Here is a 25,128-nt window from a genome sequence, read left to right as displayed (position 1 = left end):
AACTACAGTCTAAATTATAATCCCAATAGATATTTTGTAGAAATAGCCAGGTTGATTCTAAATTTTGTATGGACTTCAAAGGATCAAAAATATTCTAATAACCTTGGAAAAAAAGGGAAGCTTTACACTATATAATTTCAAGACTTAATATATAGAAACAGTTATCAACACACTGTTATGTAGGTATAAGTATCAAAAATAGATAACTGGAACAGAATATTAAAAGGATAGAAGTAAACTCGCAGTTATATGATCGCTTCATTTTCAACTAATAAGAGATATAAAAGCAAATAAATAGGGAAAGGAAGTCTTTTCAATAAATGGTCCTGGAATACCTGGGTGATTTTTATCAATCTGGAAAATGTAAATAGTTTCCTCAAGGTCCTACCTTGTGACTTCCTATAGAACTCTTCCTAAGCAACATTGCATTACAATTATAGAACAAATTTTCACCTTTCAGCACACCTACATTTCCCATGAACATTGGTTCTATAATTCTATGATGTAAAAGCAACCTCTTTCTTTTTTTTTTTTTTTAGTTTGAGTCACCTACAGTAGACATTCTATATAGAGTGGTTGATTTGAATTTTGCTAAATCAACAAATACATATGGAACGTGTGTTGTACACAGGCCTAAATACAAAGTCTTCAGAGAAGTTTGATCTACATCAGCATTGAAGCTTATAACAAAACAAAGGGAAAAGAGGCTTTTGAAAAATAAGGTAGCATATGCTTTGTTCCAAATGAGTAATATAAAAAATAAATGATAAAGAATTATGATGGCCAGTATTTGAAACATCTGTGACTGATTTTTGTCAGCTTGACCCAAGTAAAGTGACTGAAAACAAACACAAAAATAATATTCTACCTAATTCAAAAGAGCTGTCTCTATAGTCAAGCCATATGTTAAGGATGTCCTGATCTACAGCAATAAAGCTGCCTTAGAGTGATACTCTCAAGAGTTGTTGCTGTCTTTCAAAATAAGAAACAGTTTATGGGGATATATGAAGAGAGAAAGGTTTAAGGGAGGAGGAGGAGAAGATAGGAAAGAGAGCCCTAAGAAGGAACTTTTAAGAGCCAGGAGGGCTGTAAATTGACTTGAAGCCTGAGAGCCTTTAGAAGCATGACATGAGTAGTGTTCTAGCACTTTGGAATACTGTCTCAATTTCAAAACAACAACCAGAAATTCCTACTGCTAAAAGTAAGAACTGTGTCTTGACTTGACCCCAGAAATTTACTTGCTACAAGTTTCTATGGGGACATTCGTGTTATTATTTAAATGGTATTTAAATATTAATAAACTAGAAATTAATGAGATTTAGGAATTGATATTCTTTCTAATGAATGGTTATTCTGTTTTCTTAACACTGGATAGACTTATATTACTATTTCATGTAAAATAGTAGGAACAAAATTATAAAACCAGAAGTCCAACTTTTCTGGGCTTCCATTTCAAAAATCAGAGATTTACTTGAAGATTGATTTCTTTCAGCTTAATGATATACTTGGATCTTCTGAATTTCTGAGACACAGACAACATGGATGGGAGTGCCGACTTGGGTTTCATACAGATCTGGTTCAAAATGAAATTCTGTCACTTCTTAGCTGCTTTTTGCCTCCATCTTCTCACGTCTAAATGCTTTTCCTACACAATTAAATACATGCCTTGTGTGTGTTTAATAATGGTAGTTATGAATAACAATGTCTTTTTTTTTAAGTCAAAACCCAATCTCTCTTTACCAAGTTTTTGTTTAAATTCCTTATTAATTAAATTGCAAGATAACTTATACTGAAAATATGAGAGCTGAGGAACGGTAAGCTGTACTCCTGAATTATGGACACAAAATGAAATGCTAAATGCTTTATACATCTTCTTATGATGACTGTATCATTGGCTTTTAGTGATTTAATGACCTAAAAATTAATTAATTTTTACCCTAGTTAACTAAAGATATATACATAAATGTAAAGCTAACAACGTACAAAACTAAATTATTTCTTGCCAAAGGTTCCAGGAGTAATTGTTCCTTGAGAAATAAGATCCTTTCTCTTTATCCTTTTTCTGTGCTTAACAATAGGACTTAGAGACACTAGTGCTACCAAAGCTACCTTGATATTTGCAAATTCAAATGTTATTTATTTTGTATTCTGAATAACTTTTATAGGAAAATTTACTCTAAAATATTAATTATATTGAGAATGTTATTATTTTACTCTCATACAGTTTTACTATTATTGTGTATTTATATGGATACCTCTAAAGTACAGAAGTATGAGAGACTGTCTTTCTGTAGTAGTATTGTCAAACACCTAGGCAAAGATTTTTCCTACTAAACAATAACTTTCATTGCTACTAAACAAGTTAATGACATACTCAGTTATGGGAAAAATGTATAGAAATTATTCTCCACACTTTTAGTACTTCTACCTTGACCAAATTTCTATACAAATTTCTAAAAACACATTTGATATTTCATCAAAAAACAAAATGACTATAAGAAAAAAAAGAGATAGTAAGATACAAAGACACTAAATAAACACCACTAAATAAACTCATCTGTCAGTTTGTCATACTTGGTGGTTTGTGTGTTGCTTCGAGGCTAAAAGGTAGCACACCAATATTTCAAATGCCAGAAGGTTCACCCATGATGGACAAGTTTCAGCAAAGCTTTCAGACTAAGGCAGATTAGGAAGAAGGGCCTGGCACTCTAACCTCTGAAGGAATTAGCCAGTGAAAACTTTATGAATAGCAGCAGATCATTGTCTGATATAGTGCCAGAAGAGGAGCCCCTCAGGTCGGAAGGCACTCAAAATATGACTAGGGGAGAGCAGCCTCCTATTCAAAGTAGAGCTGACCTTAATGAAGTGGATGGAGTCAAGCTTTCAGGACTTTCATATGGCAATGTGGCACAACTCCAAATGAGAAGGAACAGCTGCAAACATCCATTAATAATTGGAACATGGAACATATGAAGTATGATTCTAGGAAAACTAGAAGTCATCAAAAATGAAATGGAACACATAAAGATCCATATTCTAGGCATTAGTGAACTGGAATGGACTGATATTGACCATTTTGAATAAAACAAACATATGGTATGCTATGCTGGCAATGACAAATTGAAGAGGAATGGTATTACATTCATCATTAAAAAGAACATCTCTCAAGATTTTTCCTGAAGTACTCTGCTGTCAATGATAGGATAATATCCACACACCTACAGAAAGACCAGTTAATACAACTATTACTCAGATTTACACAACAACCACTAATGTCAAAGATGAAGAAATTGGTGATTTTTACCAAATTCTGCAGTCTGAAATTGATCAAACATGCAATCAAGATGCATTGATAATTACTGGTCATTGGATACAAAAGATAGAAACAGAGAAGAACAGGTATTTGGAAAATATGGCCTTGGTGATAGAAATGACACTGGAGATCACACGATAGAATATTGCAAAACCAACAACTTCTTCACTGCAAATACATTTTTACAACTTGAGCAGTGACTATACACATGGAACTCTACAGATGAAATATAAAAGAATAAAATCCGGGGCGGGGGCCAAGATGGCGGACTAGGTGGACGCTACCGCGGATCCCTCTTGCAACAAAGACTCGGAAAAACAAGGGAATCGATCACATACATAACAATCTACGAACTCTGAACAACAAGCACAGACTTAGAGACGGAAAACGAACAAATACGGGCAGACAGAGACTGTTTTCAGAACTAGGAGCCAGCACACCAGGCAGGTGACCTTCGGAGCTCGATCGGGGGCAGAGCCCAGCGGGGCAGACGGCACAGAAAGGGGGCCCACCCCTTCCCCCCCGAACCCATCCCGGGAGGAAGCCTAGCAGGTTGGCGCGGGCGACGTAATGGCGCAGCCGGAGGGAGAAGCACCCGGGAGGCAGTGACTGATCTGGGAGGGGGGAGAACAGCGTCCCAGCTGGGGTGCCGTCCCGCCGGGAGTTAGGCGAGAAGCCGACGGGGCGCGAGCGGGTGGGGGGTCAACTATATTTCCCTAAAGTGACCCCAGGGCGGGGCCCACACGTTCGTGCGGGAGGACGCACACCCAGTCCGCGCGTGTGGCACGGCACACCAGAGGGAGAAATCCCCGGAAGTGTCTGGTCTCAAAACAGGGAAAGCAGCATCCCAGACGGGCAGCCATTCCGCTGGGATCTGGGCACGCGCGCGCGCGCGGGCGGGGCATGAGCACGGGGTCCATTTTTATTACCCTGAATTGACCCGGGGGCGGGACCACCTGGTCGTGCGAGTGACGCCCTCCCAGTTTGCGCGAGAGGTGTGGCACACCGGAAGGAGAAGTCCCCGGGAGGAACTGATTGGTCCCGAAGCGCAGAAAGTAGCGTCCCAGACAGGGTGTCGTCTTGCCGGGGCTTGGGCGCGCGCACGAGCGGGGCGTGAGCGCGGAGTCCATTTTTATTGCCCTGAATTGACCCAGGGGGCGGGCCCACCTGGCCGTGCGGAGGAACTGATTGGTCCCGAAGCACAGAAAGTAGCGTCCCAGACACGGTGCCGTCCTGCCAGGGCTTGGGCGCGCGCACGAGCGGGGCGTGAGCGCGGAGTCCATTTTTATTGCCCTGAATTGACCCAGGGGGCGGGCCCACCGGGCCGTGCGGAGGAACTGATTGGTCCCGAAGCGCAGAAAGTAGCGTCCCAGACGGGGTGCCGTCCTGCCGGGGCTTGGGCGCTCGCACGAGCGGGGCGTGAGCACGGAGTCCATTTTTATTGCCCTGAATTGACCCGGGGGCGGGCCCACCTGGCCGTGCAGGTGACCCCAAACCAGTTCGCGCGAGAGGTGTGGCGCTCTGGAAGGAGAAGTCCCGGGGAGGAAGTGACTGGTTCCCGTACAGGGAAAGCAGCGTCTTAACCCGGAAGTCATCCCGCTGGGATTTGGGCACGCGCACAGGCGGGGCGTGACCGCGGGACCTAATTATAATCGCCTGAATAGACCCTGGGGGCGGGCCCACCCATTCGTGCGGGAAACGCCCACCCAGTGCCCACGAGCGGTGCCGCGCACCGGAGGAAGTCCCCAGGAGGAATTGACTGGTTTCCGAACAAGGAAAGCAGTGTCCTAGCCAGGGACCCGTCCAGCCCGGATTTTGGCAAACGGGGGCGGAGTGTGAACGTGTTGTTCAGCTCTATATTCTGTGGTGCTACACTCCTAGCTCTCAGATCCCTCCCCCACCCTCCCCAGGCGACCCCATTAACATCCGAATACCCGGAGCCAGAGAGAGAATTCAGATAGGGATCTGACTGCATTTTTTTTTAGCTGACTACTTGGAAAATCTAGTTTCCCAGTGATGGCTCGGAGACAGCAGTCCATATCAAACCACATAAAGAAACAGACCATGACAGCTTCTCCAACCCCCCAAACAAAAGAATCAAAATCTTTCCCAAATGAAGATACAATCCTGGAATTATCAGATACAGAATATAAAAAACTAATTTACAGAATGCTTAAAGATATCACAAATGAAATTAGGATAAATGCAGAAAAAGCCAAGGAACACACTGATAAAACTGTTGAAGAACTCAAAAAGATTATTCAAGAACATAGTGGAAAAATTAATAAGTTGCAAGAATCCATAGAGAGACAGCATGTAGAAATCCAAAAGATTAACAATAAAATTACAGAATTTGACAATGCAATAGAAAGTCAGAGGAGCAGACTCGAGCAATTAGAATGTAGACTGGGACTTCTGGAGGACCAGGGAAACAACACCAACATAGCTGAAAAAAAAATCAGATAAAAGAATTTAAAAAAATGAAGAAACCCCAAGAATCATGTGGGACTCTATCAAGAAGGATAACTTGCGAGTAATTGGAGTCCCAGAACAGGGAGGGGGGACAGAAAACACAGAGAAAATAGTTGAAGAACTCCTGACACAAAACTTCCCTGACATCATGAAAGAAGAAAGGATATCTATCCAAGATGCTCATCGAACCCCATTTAAGATTGATCCAAAAAGAAAAACACCAAGACATATCATCATCAAACTTGCCAAAACCAAAGACAAACAGAAAATTTTAAAAGCAGCCAGGGAGAAAAGAAAGGTTTCCTTCAAGGGAGAATCCATAAGAATAAGTTCAGACTACTCAGCAGAAACCATGCAGGCAAGAAGGGAATGGGACGACATATACAGAGCACTAAACGAGAAAAACTGCCAACCAAGGATCATATATCCAGCAAAACTCTCTCTGAAATATGAAGGAGAAATTAAGATATTTACAGATAAACACAAGTTTAGAGAATTTGCAAAAACTAAACCAAGACTGCAAGAAATGCTAAAGGAGATTGTTTGGCCGGATGACCAATAATATCAGCTACCAGCACAATACAAGGTCACAAAACAGAACGTCCTGATATCAACGCAACTCAAACAGGGAAAGCACAAAACAAACAAATTAAGACTAATTCTAAAAAATAAATAAATAAACAAAATAATACACACAACAGGAAATCATGGAAATCAATAGATAAACGATCAAAATAATCAAAAAGAGGGACTAAATATAGGAGACATTGAACTGCCAGATGGAGAGTGATACAAGGCGAAATAGAAGGATACAAGTTAGGTTTTTACTTAGAAAAATAGGGGTAAATAAAAAGGTAACCACAAAAAGGAATATCAATTCCATAACTCAAGAAAAAAGCCAAGAAAAACGTAACGACTCAATAAACACAAAGTTAAACATTATGAAAATGAGGATCTCACAAGCTACTAAGAAAAACGTCTCAGCACAAAAAAGCATGTGGAAAAATGAAATGGCCAACAACACACATGAAAAGGCATCAAAATGACAGCACTAAAAACTTACTTATCTATAATTACGCTGAATGTAAATGGACTAAATGCACCAATAAAGAGACAGAGAGTCACGGACTGGATAAAAAAACACGATCCATCTATATGCTGCCTACAAGAGACACACCTTAGACTTAGAGACACAAACAAACTAAAACTCAAAGGATGGAAAAAAATATATCAAGCAAACAATAAGCAAAAAAGAAGAGGAGTAGCAATATTAATTTCTGACAAAATAGACTTTAGACTTAAATCCACCACAAAGGATAAAGAAGGACACTATATAATGATAAAAGGGACAATTGATCAGGAAGACATAACCATATTAAATATTTACGCACCTAATGACAGGGCTGCAAGATACATAAATCAAATTTTAACAGAATTGAAAAGTGAGATAGACACCTCCACATATATAGTAGGAGACTTCAACACACCACTTTCGGAGAAGGACAGGACATCCAGTAAGAAGCTCAATAGAGACACGGAAGACCTACTTACAACAATCAACCAACTTGACCTCATTGACTTATACAGAACTCTCCACCCAACTGCTGCAAAATATACTTTTTTTTCTAGCGCACATGGAACATTCTCTAGAATAGACCACATATTAGGGCATAAAACAAATCTTTCCAGAATCCAAAACATCGAAATATTACAAAGCATCTTCTCAGACCACAAGGCAATGAAGCTAGAAATCAATAACAGAAAAACTAGGGAAAAGAAATCAAATACTTGGAAAATGAACAATACCCTCCTGAAAAAAGACTGGGTTATAGAAGACATCAAGGAGGGAATAAGGAAATTCTTAGAAAGCAACGAGAATGAAAATACTTCCTATCAAAACCTCTGGGACACAGCAAAAGCAGTGCTCAGAGGCCAATTTATATCGATAAATGCACACATACAAAAAGAAGAAAGAGACAAAATCAGAGAACTGTCCCGACAACTTGAGCAAATAGAAAGTGAGCAACAAAAGAATCCATCAGGCACCCGAAGAAAACAAATAATAAAAATTAGAGCTGAACTAAATGAATTAGAGAACAGAAAAACAATTGAAAGAATTAACAAAGCCAAAAGCTGGTTCTTTGAAAAAATTAACAAAATTGATAAACCATTGGCTAGACTGATTAAAGAAAAACAGGAAAGGAAACAAATAACCCGAATAAGAAACGAGAAGGACCACATCACAACAGAACCAAATGAAATCAAAAGAATCATATCAGATTACTACATAAAATTGTACTCTAACAAATTTGAAAACCTAGAAGAAATGGATAAATTCTTGGAACAATACTACTTACCTAAACTAACACATTCAGAAGTAGAACAACTAAATAGACCCATAACAAAAAAAGAGATTGAAACAGTAATCAAAAAACTCCCAACAAAAAAAAGTCCTGGCCCAGATGGCTTCACTGCAGAGTTCTACCAAACCTTCAGGGAAGACTTAACACCATTACTATTGAAGGTATTTCAAAGTATAGAAAAAGACGGAATACTACCCAACTCATTCTATGAAGCTACCATCTCCCTGATACCAAAACCAGGTAAAGACATTACAAAAAAAGAAAATTTTAGACCTATATCCCTCATGAACATAGATGCAAAAATCCTTAATAAAATTCTAGCCAATAGAATCCAACAACACATCAAAAAAATAATTCACCCTGATCAAGTGGGATTTATACCAGGTATGCAAGGCTGGTTTAATATCAGAAAAACCATTAATGTAATCCATCACATAAATAAAACAAAAGACAAAAACCACATGATCTTATCAATTGATGCAGAAAAGGCATTTGACAAAGTCCAACACCCATTTATGATAAAAACTCTCACCAAAATAGGAATTGAAGGAAAATTCCTCAACATAATAAAGGGCATATATGCAAAGCCGACGGCCAATATCACTCTAAATGGAGAGAACCTGAAAGCATTTCCCTTGAGAACGGGAACCAGACAAGGATGCCCTTTATCACCACTCTTATTCAACATCGAACTTGAAGTCCTAGCCAGAGCAATTAGGCTAGACAAAGAAATAAAGGGTATCCAGATTGGTAAGGAGGAAGTAAAGCTATCACTATTTGCAGATGACATGATCGTATACATGGAAAACCCTAAGAAATCCTCCAGAAAACTACTGAAACTAATAGAAGAGTTTGGAAGAGTCTCAGGATATAAAATAAACATACAAAAATCACTTGGATTCCTCTACATCAACAAAAAGAACACCGAAGAGGAAATAACCAAATCAATACCATTCACAGTAGCCCCCAAGAAGATAAAATACTTAGGAATAAATCTTACCAAGGATGTAAAAGACCTATACAAAGAAAACTATAAAACTCTGCTACAAGAAATTCAAAAGGACACACTTAAATGGAAAAACATACCCTGCTCATGGATAGGAAGACTTAACATAGTAAAAATGTCTATTCTACCAAAAGCCATTTATACATACAACGCACTTCCAATCCAAATACCAATGTCATACTTTAAGGGAATAGAGAAACAAATCACTAATTTCATATGGAAAGGAAAGAACCCCCGGATAAGCAAAACATTACTGAAAAAGAAGAAGAAAGTGGGAGGCCTCACTCTACCTGATTTCAGAACCTATTATATAGCTACAGTAGTCAAAACAGCCTGGTACTGGTACAACAACAGGCACATAGACCAATGGAACAGAATTGAGAATCCAGATATAAATCCATCCATTTATGAGCAGCTGATATTTGACAAAGGACCAGTGTCAGTCAATTGGGGAAATAATAGTCTTTTTAACAAATGGTGCTGGCATACCTGGATATCCATTTGCAAAAGAATGAAACAGGACCCATACCTCACACCATGCACAAAAACTAACTCCAAGTGGATCAAAGACCTAAACATAAAGACTAAAACGATAAAAATCATGGAAGAAAAAATAGGATCTACCCTAGGAGCTCTAATACAGGGCATAAACAGAATACAAAACATTGCCAAAAATGATGAAGAGAAACCAGATAACTGGGAGCTCCTAAAAATCAAACACCTATGCACATCTAAAGACTTCACCAAAAGAGTAAAAAGACCACCTACAGACTGGGAAAGAATATTCAGCTATGACATCTCAGACCAGCACCTGATCTCTAAAATCTACATGATTCTGTCAAAACTCAACCACAAAAAGACAAACAACCCAATCAAGAAGTGGGCAAAGGATATGAACACACATTTCACTAAGGAAGATATTCAGGCAGCCAACAGATACATGAGAAAATGCTCTCGATCATTAGTCATTAGAGAAATGCAAATTAAAACTACGATGAGATTCCATCTGACACCAACTAGACTGGCATTAATTCAAAAAACACAAAATAATAAATGTTGGAGAGGCTGCGGAGAGACTGGAACTCTCATACGCTGCTGGTGGGGTTGTAAAATGGTACAACCACTTTGGAAATCCATCTGGCGTTATCTTAAACAGTTAGAAATAGAACTACCATACAACCCAGAAATCCCACTCCTCGGAATATACCCTAAAAATACAAGACCCTTCACACAAACAGATATATGCACACCCATGTTTATTGCAGCTCTGTTTACAATAGCAAAAAGCTGGAAGCAAACAAGATGTCCATCAACGGACGAATGGGTAAATAAATTGTGGTATATTCACACAATGGAATACTACACATCGATAAAGAACAGTGACGAATCTCTGATACACTTCATAACATGGAGGAATCTGGAAGGCATTATGCTGAGCGAAATGAGTCAGTTGCAAAAGGACAAATATTGTATAAGACCACTATTATAAGATCTTGAGAAATAGAAAAAACGGAAAAGAACACATACTTTTGTGGTTACAAAGGGGGGAGGGAGGGAGGGAGGGAGGGAGAGGGCTTTTTATTGATCAATCTGTAGATGGGAACTGCTTTGGGTGAAGGGAAAGACAACACTCAAAACATGGAAGGTCAGCCTAACTGGACAGGATTAAAAGTAAAGAGGTTTCCGAGATAAAATGAAAGCTTCAAAGGATAGCGAAGCAGGGGCTGGGGTCTGGGGAACTTGGTTTGAGAGGACTTCTAAATCAATGGGCAAAACAATTCTATTATGAAAACACTCTGCATCCCACTTTGAATTGTGGCACCTGGGGTCCTAAATGCCAACAAGCAGCCATCTAAAATACATTAATTGGTCTCAACCCACCGGGAGCAAAGGCAAAGGAAGAACACCAAGGTCACACGACAACTAAGAACCCAAGAGACAGAAAGGGCCACTTGAACCAGAGACCTACAATATCCTGAGACCAGAAGAACTAGTTGGTGCCCGGCCACAATCGATGTCTGCCCTGTCAGGGAACACAACAGACAACTCCTGAGGGAGCAGGAGACCAATGGGATGCAGACCCCAAATTCTCATTAAAAGACCACACCTAATGGTATGATTGCGACTAGAGGAATCCCAGAGACAATGCTCCCCAGAACTTCTGATGGCACAGGACAGGAACCATCCCCGAAGACAAATCATCAGGCATGAAAAGGACTGGTCAGTGGGGGGGAGAGAGATACTGATGAAGAGTGAGCTAATTAAATCAGGTGGACACAGGAGAGTGTGTTGGCAACTCTTGACTGGAGGGGGGATGGGAAGATAGAGAGAGAGGGAAGAAGGTAAAATTGGCACGAAACGAGAGACTGTAAGGGCTGACTCAATAGGGGGAGAGCAAGTGGGAGAAGGGAGTAAGATGTATGTAAACCTACATGTGACTGATTGGAATGGTAAATGTTCACTTGAAGCTTAATAAAAATTAAAAAAAAAAAAAAAGAATAAAATCCACTACATCTGTGGAAAGAGACAACGGAGAAGTTCAATATAATCCCTCAGAACAAGGCCAAGCACTGAATGCAGAACAGATCATCAATTGTTCCCATACAAGCTCCAGTTGAAGCTGAAGAAAATTAGAACAAGTCCATGAGAGCCAAAATACAACCTTGAGTATATACCTCCTGAATTTAGAAATCGTCTCAAGAATAGCTTTGAACACTAATCATTGAAGACCAGACAAGTTGTGGAATGACATCAAGGACATCATACATGAAGAAAGCAAAAAGTCATTAAACAGACAGGAAAGAAAGAAAAGACCAAAATGGATGTCAGAAGAGACTCTCAAACTTGCTCTTGAACATAGAGTAGCTAAAGCAAACGGAAGAAATGATAAAGTAAACGAGCTAAATAGAATATTTCAAAGGGCAGCTTAAGAAGACAGAGTATTATAATGAAATGTGCAAAGACCTGAAGTTAGAAAACCAAAAGGGAAGAACAATCTTGCCATTTCTCAAGCTGAAAGAACTGAAGAAAAAAATTCAAGGCTTGAGTTACAATTTTAAAGGATTCTGTGGGTAAAATGGTGTGGTGGTTAAGAAGTTACCAGAACAAACTGAATGCTTTGAAGGTCAGCGAAGCAGGGGCAGGGGTTTGGGGACCATGGTTTCAGGGGACATCTAAGTCAATTGGCATAATAAAATCTATTAAGAAAACATTCTGCATTTCACTTTGAAGAGTGGCATCTAGGGTCTTAAATGCTTGCAGGTGGCCATCTAAGATGCATCAATGAGTCTCAACCCTACTGGGTCAAAGGAGAATGAAGAACACCAAGAGCACAAGATAATAACGAGCCCAAGAGATAGAAAGAGCTACACGAACCAGAGACTACATCATCCTGAGACCAGAAGAGCTAGATGGTGCCCGGCCACAACTGATGACTGCCCTGACAGGGAACACAACAGAGAACCTCTGAGGGAGCAGGAGAACAGTGGGATGCAGACCCCAAATTCTCATAAAACGACCAGACTTAATGGTCTAACTGAGACTGGAAGGACCCTGGTGATCATGGTCCCCAGACCTTCTGTTGGCCCACTACAGGAACCATCCCCGAAGCCAGCTCGTCAGACATGGTTTGGACTGGACAACGGGTTGGAGAGGGATGCTGGTGAGGCGTGAGCTACTTGGTTCAGGTGGACACTTGAGACAACGTTGGCATCTCCTGCCTGGAGGGGAGATGCAAGGATAGAGAGGTTTAGAAGCTGGCAAAATGGTCATGAAAAGAGAGAGTGGAAGGGGGGAACAGGCTGTCTCAAGGGGGGGGGAAGTAATTGAGAGTATGTAGCAAGTTGTGCATGGGTTTTTGTGTGAGAGACTGACTTGATTTGTAAACTTTCACTTTAAAAAAAAGCACAATAAAAATTATTTAAAAAAAAAAAAAAGAGTTTGGCTGCTAACCAAAAGGTCAGCAGCTCGAATCCACCAGCCTATTCTTGGAAACGTTATGGGGCAGTTCTACTCTGACCTATAGGGTCACTATGAGTTGGAATCGACTAGATGGTAATTTTTTTTTTTTTTAATGGGCAAAATATTAATTGATGCAGGAAGCAAAAAAAAAAAAAAAAAATAGAAGGAATACACAGAGTCACTCTACCAAAAACAATTGGTCGATATTCAGCCATTTCAGGAGGGCGCATATGATCAAGAACTGATGATACTGAAGGAAGAAATCCAAGCTGCACTGAAGCCATTGGCAAAAAACAAGGCTCCAGGAATTGACCCAAGACCAACTGAGATGTTTCAACAAACAGATGCAGTGCTGGAGGTACTCACTCATCTATGCCAAGAAATTTGGAAGACAGCTACCTGGCCGAACAACTGGGAGAGATCCATATTTGTGCCCATTCCAAAGAAAGATGATCCAAGAGAATGTAGAAATTATTGAGCAATGTCATTAAAATCACATACATGTAAAATTTTGCTGAAGATAATTCAAAAGTGGCTGCAGAAATATATCAACAGGCAATTGCCAGAAGTTCAAGCTGAATTCAGAAGGGGATGTGGAACTAGGGATACCATTGCTGATGCCAGATGGATCTTGGCTGAAAGCAGGGAATACCAGAAAGATGTTTATCTGTGTTTTATTGACTAAGCAAAGGCATTCAGCTTTGTGGATCATAACAAATTATAGTAAACATTACTAAGAATGGAAATTCCAGAACACTTAATTGTGCTCTTGAGGAACCTGTAAATAGATCAAGAGGCAGTCATTTAAATAGAACAAGGGGATACTGCATGGCTTAATGTTAGGGAAGGTGTGTGTCAGTGTTGCATCCTTTCACCATACTTATTCAATCTGTAAACTGAGCAAAAAACCTGAGAAGCTGGATTATATGAAGAAGAGTGCTGCATAAGGATTGGAGGAAGACTCATCAACAATGAGTTATAAGTTATGCACATAGAATTGATATGCAGATGACACATCACTACTTGCTGAAACTGAAGAAGACTTGAAGCATTTACTGATGAACATCAAAAGACTACAAAATTCAGTATGGGTTGCACGTCAATATAAAGAAAACAAAATTCCTCACAACTGGACTAATAAGCAACATCATGATAAATAGAGAAAATATTGAATTTGTCAAGGATTTCATTTTACTTGGATTTACAATCAACATCCAAGGAAGCAGCAGTCAAGAAGTCAAACAATGTACTGCATTGGGCAAGTCTGCTACAAAATACCTTTGTAATGTGTTAAAAAGCAAAGATGTCATTTTGAGGACTGAGGTGCACCTGGCCCAAGCTGTGGTATTTTGAATCGCCTCACATGCATAAGAAAGGTGGACAATGAATAAGGAAGATCAAAGAAGAACTGATGCCTTTGAGTTACAGTTTTGGATAAGAACATTGGATATACAAGGGACTTCCAGAAGAAGGAACAAATCTGTCTTGGAAAAAAGTAAAGCCAGAGTGGTCCTTAGAAGCAAGGATGGCAAGACTTCATGTCACGTACTTTGGACATGTTATCAGGTGAGACCAGTCTCTGGAGAAGGACATCATGCTTGGTAAAGTAGAGGGCCAGTGAAAAAGAGGAAGCCCCTCAACAAGATGGATCAACGCAGTGGCTGTAACAAAGGGTTCAAACATAACAGTGATTGTGAGGATGGCACAGGGCCTGGCAGTGTTTCTTTAAGTTGTATATAGAGTCGCTATGAGTCAGAACCCACTTGATGGCACCTAACATCGACAACAGGTAAAAACACATTATAATTTTTCAACAATTAAGAACTAAAGCCTACAAATAATTAGCCAAATATAGAAACTGGATGGTTAACCCCATTAACTTACTTTTGCTGTATATCTCAAATACTGAAACTAGATCTTTTCTAAGACTTTTTTTTCCACTGAGCTGTTACATGGCATCTCAGAGAAATAACTTCCCAGACAAAAAGTAAGCTATCCATTAGGAAATCAAATTTAGTTTGGTCTAGTTTTTTGTTTTGTTTTGCTTTCCTTTTTAATACTTGTAGAAATACAAGGTTAATATAGTCGTAACCAAACAGTTTTATTCTGAAAGACTTCATAAAAGCTGTTAAATCTTTAGAGTTTAACCCTCAGGTTTACTGACTATAAAGATAAATTCAGGAGTCCCACGAGAAAAATCATGAAGAGCCCCTGACCTTTCATGTTAATCAGACAATTCAGGAATATTTGATTTTCTAATATGCACTAGAAAAGAAGGAACACAAAGGCTTCACATTCCTGAAAGTGAAATTTCTAATTAAGCACTCAATTTGAGATAAGAGGAGCATACATCCTACTGGGCTGATAAGGTCACTTTCTACTGAGTGAAATGTCCTGTAGAATGTTAAGAAAATTATGTCTGACTCCAAGGAACTTTGGTTACATGATATTTCTACAGAAAGTACTTTTTAAATACTGAATTGTGATTTCAGCTCTGCATATTTATTTTTCTTCAAGAATTTTAAGAAAAATTACCAACTAAAGAAAAAAAAAAAAACTATCAAAATACCAGGTCATCGAACAGGTTCTTCCCAGTTCAGGATTGGCCAATGAGGAGAAAGACGAACAGACGTGAATTTTTAAAATTTGGGTGATCCAGAACAGGAAAAACTATGGGTCGAAGCCCTGGAATGGGAGACTCAGAAGAGGCATAGTGAGCTCTTTCAGGAGCCTGCTTCATGAGATTGGTTATTGGCAGGGCTGTGAAAAGAGGTGCACATTCAAAGTGGAACTGGCCTCAGTCTTTGAGAGAGGCACCCGTGTTTCTTAAAAAAATTCAATGGACAAGAGATCTGGTTGCTATGCAATGTGTATGCTTCCCTTGTTTTCTAAGAGGGAGATTAAATTTCTAGCAGAGCTTTGATCCATAATTTTTCCTGTTCCAGTTACCATTCCAAGTCACCCAAATTTTTAAAAGTTGAATCTTTCTGGCTTCACTTCCTCACCCGTGAGTGAGCTGGGAAGGACCAGTTCGAAGCCCTGCAAAATACTCAGTTTTCTCAAAGTGTTGGATTTGGCATGATAAAACATACACGTGTTTTGCATTAAAGCTCTGACTATAATTATGTTACAGCTGGGGCTGATTTTGTGTAGACATAGTTAAGACTTACTAGTTCACCTTAAACTGTATTAAGTTTCCTTTTTTTTGGACAAGGTTTCTTTTCCAGGATAAGATTTAAGAGAAGGAGATATTATGGTTTGCTAGTCTCTGGGATTAGCAGCTAATGGAAGAAGAAACAGATGATTTTGCACAAAATGCAAAATGTAATATTTCTGTGGATGAATATACCTTTGGAGAATTACATGAATATTTGGCGTTGACTTGTTGAACTCAGAAAGCTAAATTGCTAGTCTTAGCAAGAGTGCCTGTACTCTGTCTTAACACATTTTGAAGAAGAAAATAAATTAACATTGAGGCAGGAAGCAGTTTAAGAGGTGAGTGAGAATGTAACAACATGTATAGATTCTGCAATATGGGAAAAAATAAAATATGGAGTATAAAAGAGAAAGAAAGGCAGAGAAAATATTTTTCCCCCTAGTGACTGCTCTATAATCACTAATGCCAGGTATATACCAATTGCTTGCTATAAATACAAAGCAAAAAAGTAATCTGATCTGCTTCATATTCTTACTCGACTTGGAATCAGATAAGCTGGTTATAAGCATTTACTCTAATTTTTTTTTCTAAAAAATGTGGGAAAGTGCCTTTTTTTTTTATTCTAAGCGTTTGATCTCTCATGTGTAGTACAGAAATTCTGCTGCCATTGAATTGATTCCAACTCATTGCAATCCTACAGAGCAAAGTAGAACTGCCCCATAGGGTTTCCAAGGCTGTAATCTTTATGGAAGAACACTGCCACATCTTTCTCCTGTGGAGCAGCTGGTGGGTTTGAAATGCTGACCTTTCAGTTAGCAGCCGAGTGCTTAACCACGGAACCACCAGGGCTCCTTATGGAGGTGTTACTGGTAAGAAAACTACTTCTCTTCTTTCTCTCTTCTTAGTCTGGGACGGAAGATGGTAACTTCTCTAGGGATTTGATTAACACCTTACAAGTGTTCATTTCAAAGCCTCAGCTAAGTCTTTGTGTAGCTAATGAGCAGCTATTAGGATGTCTATGGCCCAGTAATATGTTCATTAACTAGTTTCCTGTCACATATAGGTTTCAGCAAGCATGACTGGAGAGGTGAGAGTAGGTTTCCAAGTCTGCAATCTTCATGGAACTATACTGCCACATCTTTCTCTGCGGAGAGGCTGGTGGGTTCAAACTGCCGACGTTTTGTTTAACTGCTGCGAGCTTAATCACCACACCACCAGGGCTCCTTGTAGTATAGGAAAATTTCTACGTAGTAGAGATGTTGTGAGGGTCAAATAAATTAATAGCTAAAAATACAAAGTTGATCTCAGTTCCAGGCTATTATTGCAGTTGTTAGGTACGGTAGAGTCAATTTTGACTTGTAGTGACCCCATGCGACAGAGTAGAACTGCCCCATAGGCTTTTCTAGGTTGTAATCTTCATGGGAGCAAATCTCCAGGTCTTTGTCCTATGGAGTGGCTGGGTGGATCTGAACTGCCAAACTTTCAGTTAGCAGCTAAGCATCTAACCGTTGCGCCACCAAGGCTTTGGATACACTGTAATTTCCTTTACTTCCTACATTCTCCTGATGATGTCTATGGACACAAATATACATATATATAGTGATTCTCACTGTGTATATGAAGATGTTGGGATTTGGTGGAGGGAAGTCTTGATTAACAGTGGCTTGTAAAATCGTATTTGACATTATATAAACTTTCTGTTGTTTTAAAATAAAAAAACTAAGAAAAGTAAAGCTCAGTGTCTTCTTAGCTGCCGAGAACACACAGAAAACATAATAATTCAGATGAAGATTGGTGTGTTCTCCCATCACCTTCCCCAAAATGGGGATGAAAGTAAAATTTATATTTGCTAAAAGAGAGCCCAGAGACTTACAGTTCCAGCTCTGACACAAAAATAATTTGGAAGTTGTCACTGTCATTCTTACAAGAAAATACTCTACAAAGCAAAAGTCAAGAACTCTTCTTGGACCCATCAGCGAACTTAGGTCACATGTCATCTATCATCCCAAACTCTGGAAACATAGGAGAAAACAAAATGACACTGAGATATGCTAATCTGGAAGAGAAGCCATGGGAGCCATGAGCTGGTAAGAACACTTAAGGGATACTTTTGATGGATTGCTGGAGGATAAGCGTGGGCTAGCTTGAAAGTGAGACTCCTGGGGCCACAGTTTTAGAGGGGCTCACAGGTTTTCATGGGCTTTATCTTCAAAAACTTCCATCGGGTTCTCACGGTTACTTTAGGAGTATAAAAAGATCCCCTCCTGAATCTGGCAGGGGAGGGGGGGAAGTAACCATTTTGAAATATGCCCAGAGTATTCTTAATAACAAAAGCCTACTCCAGGGAAACACTTTATTGGAGACTTGTCCCACTTGGGGGAGGGCTTTTCTCTTACTCAATTTGCTCCATCCTTTCTTGGAGTAGTGGTTAAATGCTATGGCTGCTAACCAAAGGGTCAGCAGTTCGAATCCACCAGGAACTCCTTGGAAACTCTATGGGGCAGTTCTACTCTGTCCTATAGGGTCGCTATGAATTGGAACCGACTCGACGGCCCTGGGTTTTTTTTTTTTTTTTTTTTTTTGGTTTTCTGTCACACCAAAGGGGAGGAGGAAAAGCTAAGAAACACTTGTGAAGGTGACAGCCCAGAGATACGGGCACACTAAAAGATTAAGATTTAATTACAAGACTACAGAATACTTCCTCTCTTCCCTTAACCACCACACAAACAGGGATCTAGTACAATATCATTGTATTACAGCTAAAGAGCTAAAGGGCACAGACTCTGTATGAGAACATTTTAGGAAAGTTCAAACACAACAAGGGATTAAAAACTAGAGCACTAGAGGAATTTTAGGCCTCTGGCAAACTACTTTTACAGAAAACTTAAACAGATTAACACAAATCCATATAACAAATGCCTATTTTCTTCAGTTCCAATTTCCTAATACATCATATTCATCTTTGAACAACAACAAAAAATACAAGGCATGTCAATGACAAGGAAAAAAAAAAAAAAAACACCAGACTAAAGAGTCAAAGCAAGTATCAGAACACTCAGGTATGGCACATGTTTTTGTAATTACTAGAAAGGGAATTGAAAATATCTATGGTTAATATGCATCTCTGGTGGAACAGTGGTTAAAAGTTCAGGCTGCTAGTGAAAAGGTTGGGAGTTCAAATCCACTAGTTCCTCCTTGAAAAGCCCATAGGGCAGTTCTACTCTGTCCTATAGGATTGCTGTGAGTCGGCAGTCACTTGACACCAACAGGTTTTTTTTTTTTTTATTGTTCGTATATTAAAGACTCTAATGGAAAAATTAAATAACACACAAGAACAAATGGGTAATGAAAGAAGAGAGAATAAAACTCTAAGGAACAGTCCAAAAGAAATGCTAGAAAGCAAAAACACTATGACAGAAATAAATCCTTTAATGGGTTCATCAGTAGACCGGACATGGCCGAAGAAACACTCACATCACTGAGTTCTATACAAACTTCACAAATTAAAATGAAAAAACAAAAACAGAATGCCCAAGAATTATAGAATTATTTAAAAAGGTATAACATATACATAATTGACATACAAGAAGGACAAGGCAGAAGGGAGTAGAAATATTTGAAGCTATAATGGCCAAGATATTTTCAAAATTAATGAAAGGCACCAAACCACAAATGCAGGAAACCAAGAGAGCACCAACTGGAATAAATACCAACGAATGAACTAAATCAAGGCATACTATATTTAAACTTCAGAAACTAGGGACAGAAAATCTTGAAAGAACCCCGGGGTGGGAGAGGGAAGGGTGGCAGGGGGAAACCACTGTACCTAGCAAGAAACAAGGATAAGATTTAGCGCAAAGTTGTCAGAAACTGTGGAAGCTAGACAATAGTGAGGTAATATATTTAAAATGTTGAAGAAAAACAAAAGCACCAACCTAGAATTCTATATGGAATGCAAATATCTTTAAAGGTGAAGGAGAAATAAACACTCTCAGAAACAACACAAACTGAGGGAATTCATTACTGGAATTCCTGCCCTGCAAGAAATATTTAAAAATTTCCTCCAGACAAAAAGGAAATGACAGATGCCAGAAACTTGGATCCACAAAAAGAAAAGGCACTAGAGAAGAAATGCAGATAAAAAGGTATTTTATTATTAATTGATTTAAAACATCTTTTTTTTACAGTAATACTAATAATGCTAAATTGGATGATTATAGCATATGGATAAGTAAAATGAATGACAGCGATGTTATAAGCAATGGAAGGGAGAATTAGGAATATTCTGTTATAGTTTATCTGTGCTACACCTGAAGCAGCATAGTATTATTTGAAGGTGGACTTAGATTAGCTAAAAATATTGCAAACTTTTTTACAACCACCCGAAATCTTTGAAAAATAAGTACAGTTGATATGCTAAGAGAAGAGATAAGATAGAACCACCTAAAATACTCAGTCAAAACTAGGGAAGACAAAAATGAGTAAGGAAAATCATAAACTATTCAACAAGTTATATAGAGTCGACCCAGCATATCCTTGTGTCCCACAGCCACAGGTTCCACATCCGCGGATTGAACCAACCACAGACGAAAACTATTTTTTTTAAAAAAGAAAGAAAAGGAAATTCCAAAAAAGTAAAACTTGAATTTGCCACACGCCAAGCACTGTGCTGAATCCTTGGGAGTGAAGTGACCTGTAGGCATATCCTGCCGTAGCCATTCACCATCTCACAGACCCTCAGCCTCTCTGCAGCGCTCTTTCTTTGAGCCTTGTTCCCGTTGTGTCTCATTCCTCTGCTAATTGTGTTATATGCACCATTTATTTCTGTGAAAAAATAACCTCTAAAAACCAATTAAGTGATCAAAGCAATTCTTCAAATGCTAAGAGGCAGTGTAAAGTGCTATCTCTCTGTGAGAAAATAAAAATCTTGGATATTTCTGGGTACAATCAAGCAGAAAGAAGCTGAAATTCACGGAAAGTGTTAGTGCTGTGCCCTACAAAGGCAAAATAGTCTTTCTGTTTCATGATAAAGTACTTGCAAGGACTGAGAAAGCATTAAGTGTTATGTAAGCATTAACAACTATTTACATGGCACTTACATTGTATTAGGTATTATAAGTAATCTAGAGATGATTTAAAGAATATGGGAGGATCTGCATAGATTGTATGCAAGTAGTACACCGTTATATAAGGGACTTAAGCATCTGTGGATTTTGGTATCTGCAGGGGGTGGGAGTGGAGGGGTGGAGAATGGGCCGTGGGGAAAAGGCCTGGTACAGGAACCAATCCCCTGTGGATACAGAGGGACAACTATATTCATTTTCATTTAATTCAAAATATTTTTTTTTATTTTTTCTGAACTCAGAAAAATCATTAAAAAAATAGGTGAAATATGCTATTAAAAAAAAAACAAGAAAAAAAAACCCAAACCCAGTGCTGTCAAGTTGATTCCAATTCATAGCGACTATATATAGGTCAGGGTAGAACTGCTCCATAGGATTTCCAAGGCTGTAATCTTTATGCAGCATAACGCAGCTGTAATCTTCAGCATAATGCAGGTTGTCAGTGAGTCTTCCTCCAATCTTGATACCCTGTTGTTTTTCTAGAGTCTAGCTTCTTAAATTATTTGTTCAGCAAACGGATTGAATAGGTATGGTGAAAGGATACAACCATGACACACACCTTTCCTGAATTTAAACCACGCAGTATCGCATTGTTCTGTTTGAATAACTCCCTCTTAATCTATAGACAGGTTGCTCATGAGCACAATTAAGTGCTCTGGAATTTCCATTCTTCTCAGTGTTATCCATAACTTGTTATGATCCACACGGTCGAATGTCTTTGCATAGACAATAAAACACAGGTAAACATCTTTCTGGTATTTTCTGCTTTCAGCCAGGAGGCACCTGACATTGGCAATGATATCACTCATTCCACATCCTCTTCCGAATCCAGCTTGAATTTCTGGCAGTTCCCTGTCCATATACTGCTGCAGCCACTTTTGAATGATCTTCAGCAATATTTTACTTGCCTGTGATATTAATGGTACTGTTCAATAATTTCTCCATTGGGTTAGATTGCTCTTCTTGGGAACAGGCATAAATATGGCTCTCTTCCAGTTGGTTGGCCAGGTAACCATTTTCCAAATTTCTTGGCATAGATGAGTAAGCACTTCTAGTGTTGCATCCCTTTGTTGAAACATCTCGATGGATATTCTGTTAATTCCTGGAGCTTTGTTTTTTGTCAATGCCTTCAGTGCAGCTTGGACTTCTTCCTTAGTACCATCTGTTCCTGATCATAAGCTACCTCCTGAAATTGTTGAGCGTCAACCAGTTCTTTTCAGTATAGTGACTCTGTGTTTTCCTTCCACCTTCTTTTGGTGCTTCTTGTGTTGTTTAATATTTTCCCAGTAGAATCCTTGACTATTGCAACTCAAGGCTTGAATTTTTTCTCAGTTCTTTCAGCTTCAGAAATGCCGAGAGTGTTCTTTCCTTTGGTTTCTAATCTCCAGCTCTTTGCACATGTCATTATAATACTTTCCTTTGTCTTCTTAAGGCGCCCTTTGAAATCTTCTGTTCAGCTCTTTTGCTTCATCATTTCTTCCTTTTGCTTTGGCTGCTCGATGTTCAAGAGCAAGTTTTAGAGTTTCTTCTGATATCCATTTTGGTCTTTTTTTTCCTATCTTTAACAGTCTCTTGTTTTCTTCATGTAAGATGTCCTTGATATCATTCCACAGCTTATCTGGTCTTTGGTCATTAGTGTTCAATGCGTCAATTTTTTTCTTGAGATGGTCTCTAAATTCAGTTGGAATATATACTCAAGGTCGAATTGTGGGCTTGTTCTAATTTTCTTCAGTTTCAACTTGAATTTGCATATGAGAAATTGATGGTCTCTTCTGTAGTTGGCCCTTGGCTTTGTTCTGACTGATGATATTGAGTTTTCCATCATCTCTTTCCACAGATGTAGTCAATTTGATTCCTGGGTATTCCATCAGGTGAGGTCCATGTGTATAGTCACCGTTTATGTTGGTGAAAAAGGGTATTTGTGATGAAGAAGTCGTTGGTCTTGCAAAATTCAATTATGTGATATTCAGCATTATTTCCACCACCAAGGCCATATTTTCCAGCTCCCTATCCTTCTTCTTTGTTTCCAACTTTCACATTCCAATCACCAGTAATTATCAATGCATCCTGGTTGCATGTTTGATCAATTTCAGGCTGCAGAAGTTGGTAAAATCTTCAATTTTTTCATCTTGGCCTTAGTGGTTGGTGTGTAACTTTGAATAATAGTCATATTAACTGGTCTTCCTTGTAGGTGTATGGATATTATCCTATTGCCAACAGTGTTGTACTTCAGGATGGACCTTGAAATGTCCTTTTTGTTGATGAATGCGATGCCATTCCTCTTCAAGGTGTCTTTCCTGGCATAGTAGGCTATATGATTGTCCAATTCAAAATGGCCAGTACCAGTCCATTTCAGCTCACTAATACCTAGGATATCAATGTTTATGCATTCCATTTCATTTCTGAAGAATTCCAATTTTTTCAGATTCATATTTTGTATATTCCATATTCTGATCATTAATGGATGTTTGCAGCTGTTTCTTCTCATTTTGAATCCTTCTATATCAGCAAATGAAGGTCCCAAAAGCTTGACTGCATCCACATCATCAAGGTCAACTCTACTTTCCCCTAGCTCTTCCCCGATAGTCTTTTGAGCGCCTTCTAACTTGGGGGCTCATCTTCTTGCACTATATCAGACAACGTTCTGCTGCTATTCATAAGGTTTTCACTGGCTAATTTTTTTCTGAAGTAGACCATCGGGTCCTTCTTCCTAGTCTGTCTTAGTCTGAAAGCTCAGCTGAAACTTGTCCACCGTGGGTCACCATGCGGTATTTGAATACTGGCGCCATAGCTTACAGCCTTACAGCAACATGCAAGCCTCCCCAGTAAGACAAATTGACAGACGTGTGGGAGATGCAGAGGGTAAACAAGCACATAAAAAGATGCTCACTGTTATTAGCTTAAACTGACTAGTGGGTGAGGGTATAAAGGGGTGACATGAGAGATCCTTGTGGTTATGGGAGTGTTCTATACCTTGACTCTACCAATGTCAATAGCCTGGTTGAGATACTGTACTGTGGTTTTACTGGGAAGAACCTAGGTAAATTGTACATGGACTCTCTCTGTATTATTTCTTACAACTGCCTATGAATCTACAGTTATCTCAAACTAAAAAAAATAATTTAATGAAAGAGGATACAGGATAAAAAAAAAGTTAAAAAGAAGCACAGGGCATGTTTTATACAGAGATACAAAATAACTACTTTTAGAAATGCATTTCAGGAATATTGAAGATGGCAAGAAAATATAAAATATCTGTAATAAGAAGACAAAATTAGGGATGGGAAATTCATACCCAGGCCTGCTCTTTATATGATGTGATCAAGTAGTTATAGCTAAAGGAGAAGTTCAAATGTAGAAACACATCTTTAAATTTTATTAACACCTAAGATAGATTATGTCCTAAAATGCCCACACACAAATATAATACAACCAGAAATAAATGCTAGGGAATATTTAAAACTAATGAGAGAGTAAAGGAATCAATAAATGAGAAAATAAGGTATTGGTAACCTGTAGTATCACATTTGGGATTAAAAAAAGTATGGTGTTATATATTTCATCATACTGAGTTCAATAAAACAGAAAAGAGAAGAAAAATTGGAGTGTATTCCAAGGTAAATTAATGTGCAGTATTCCCAAAGGATTGTGTTTATGTGTAACTGAAAAGTAAATATCACAGAAATTAAAAAAAAAAAATCCAATATGGATAAAAAATGATTTGTAAAAACTAA

This window comes from Elephas maximus, chromosome 7, assembly GCF_024166365.1.
Source record: "Elephas maximus indicus isolate mEleMax1 chromosome 7, mEleMax1 primary haplotype, whole genome shotgun sequence".
NCBI lineage: Eukaryota > Metazoa > Chordata > Mammalia > Proboscidea > Elephantidae > Elephas > Elephas maximus.
This window is presented reverse-complemented; position numbering follows the sequence as displayed.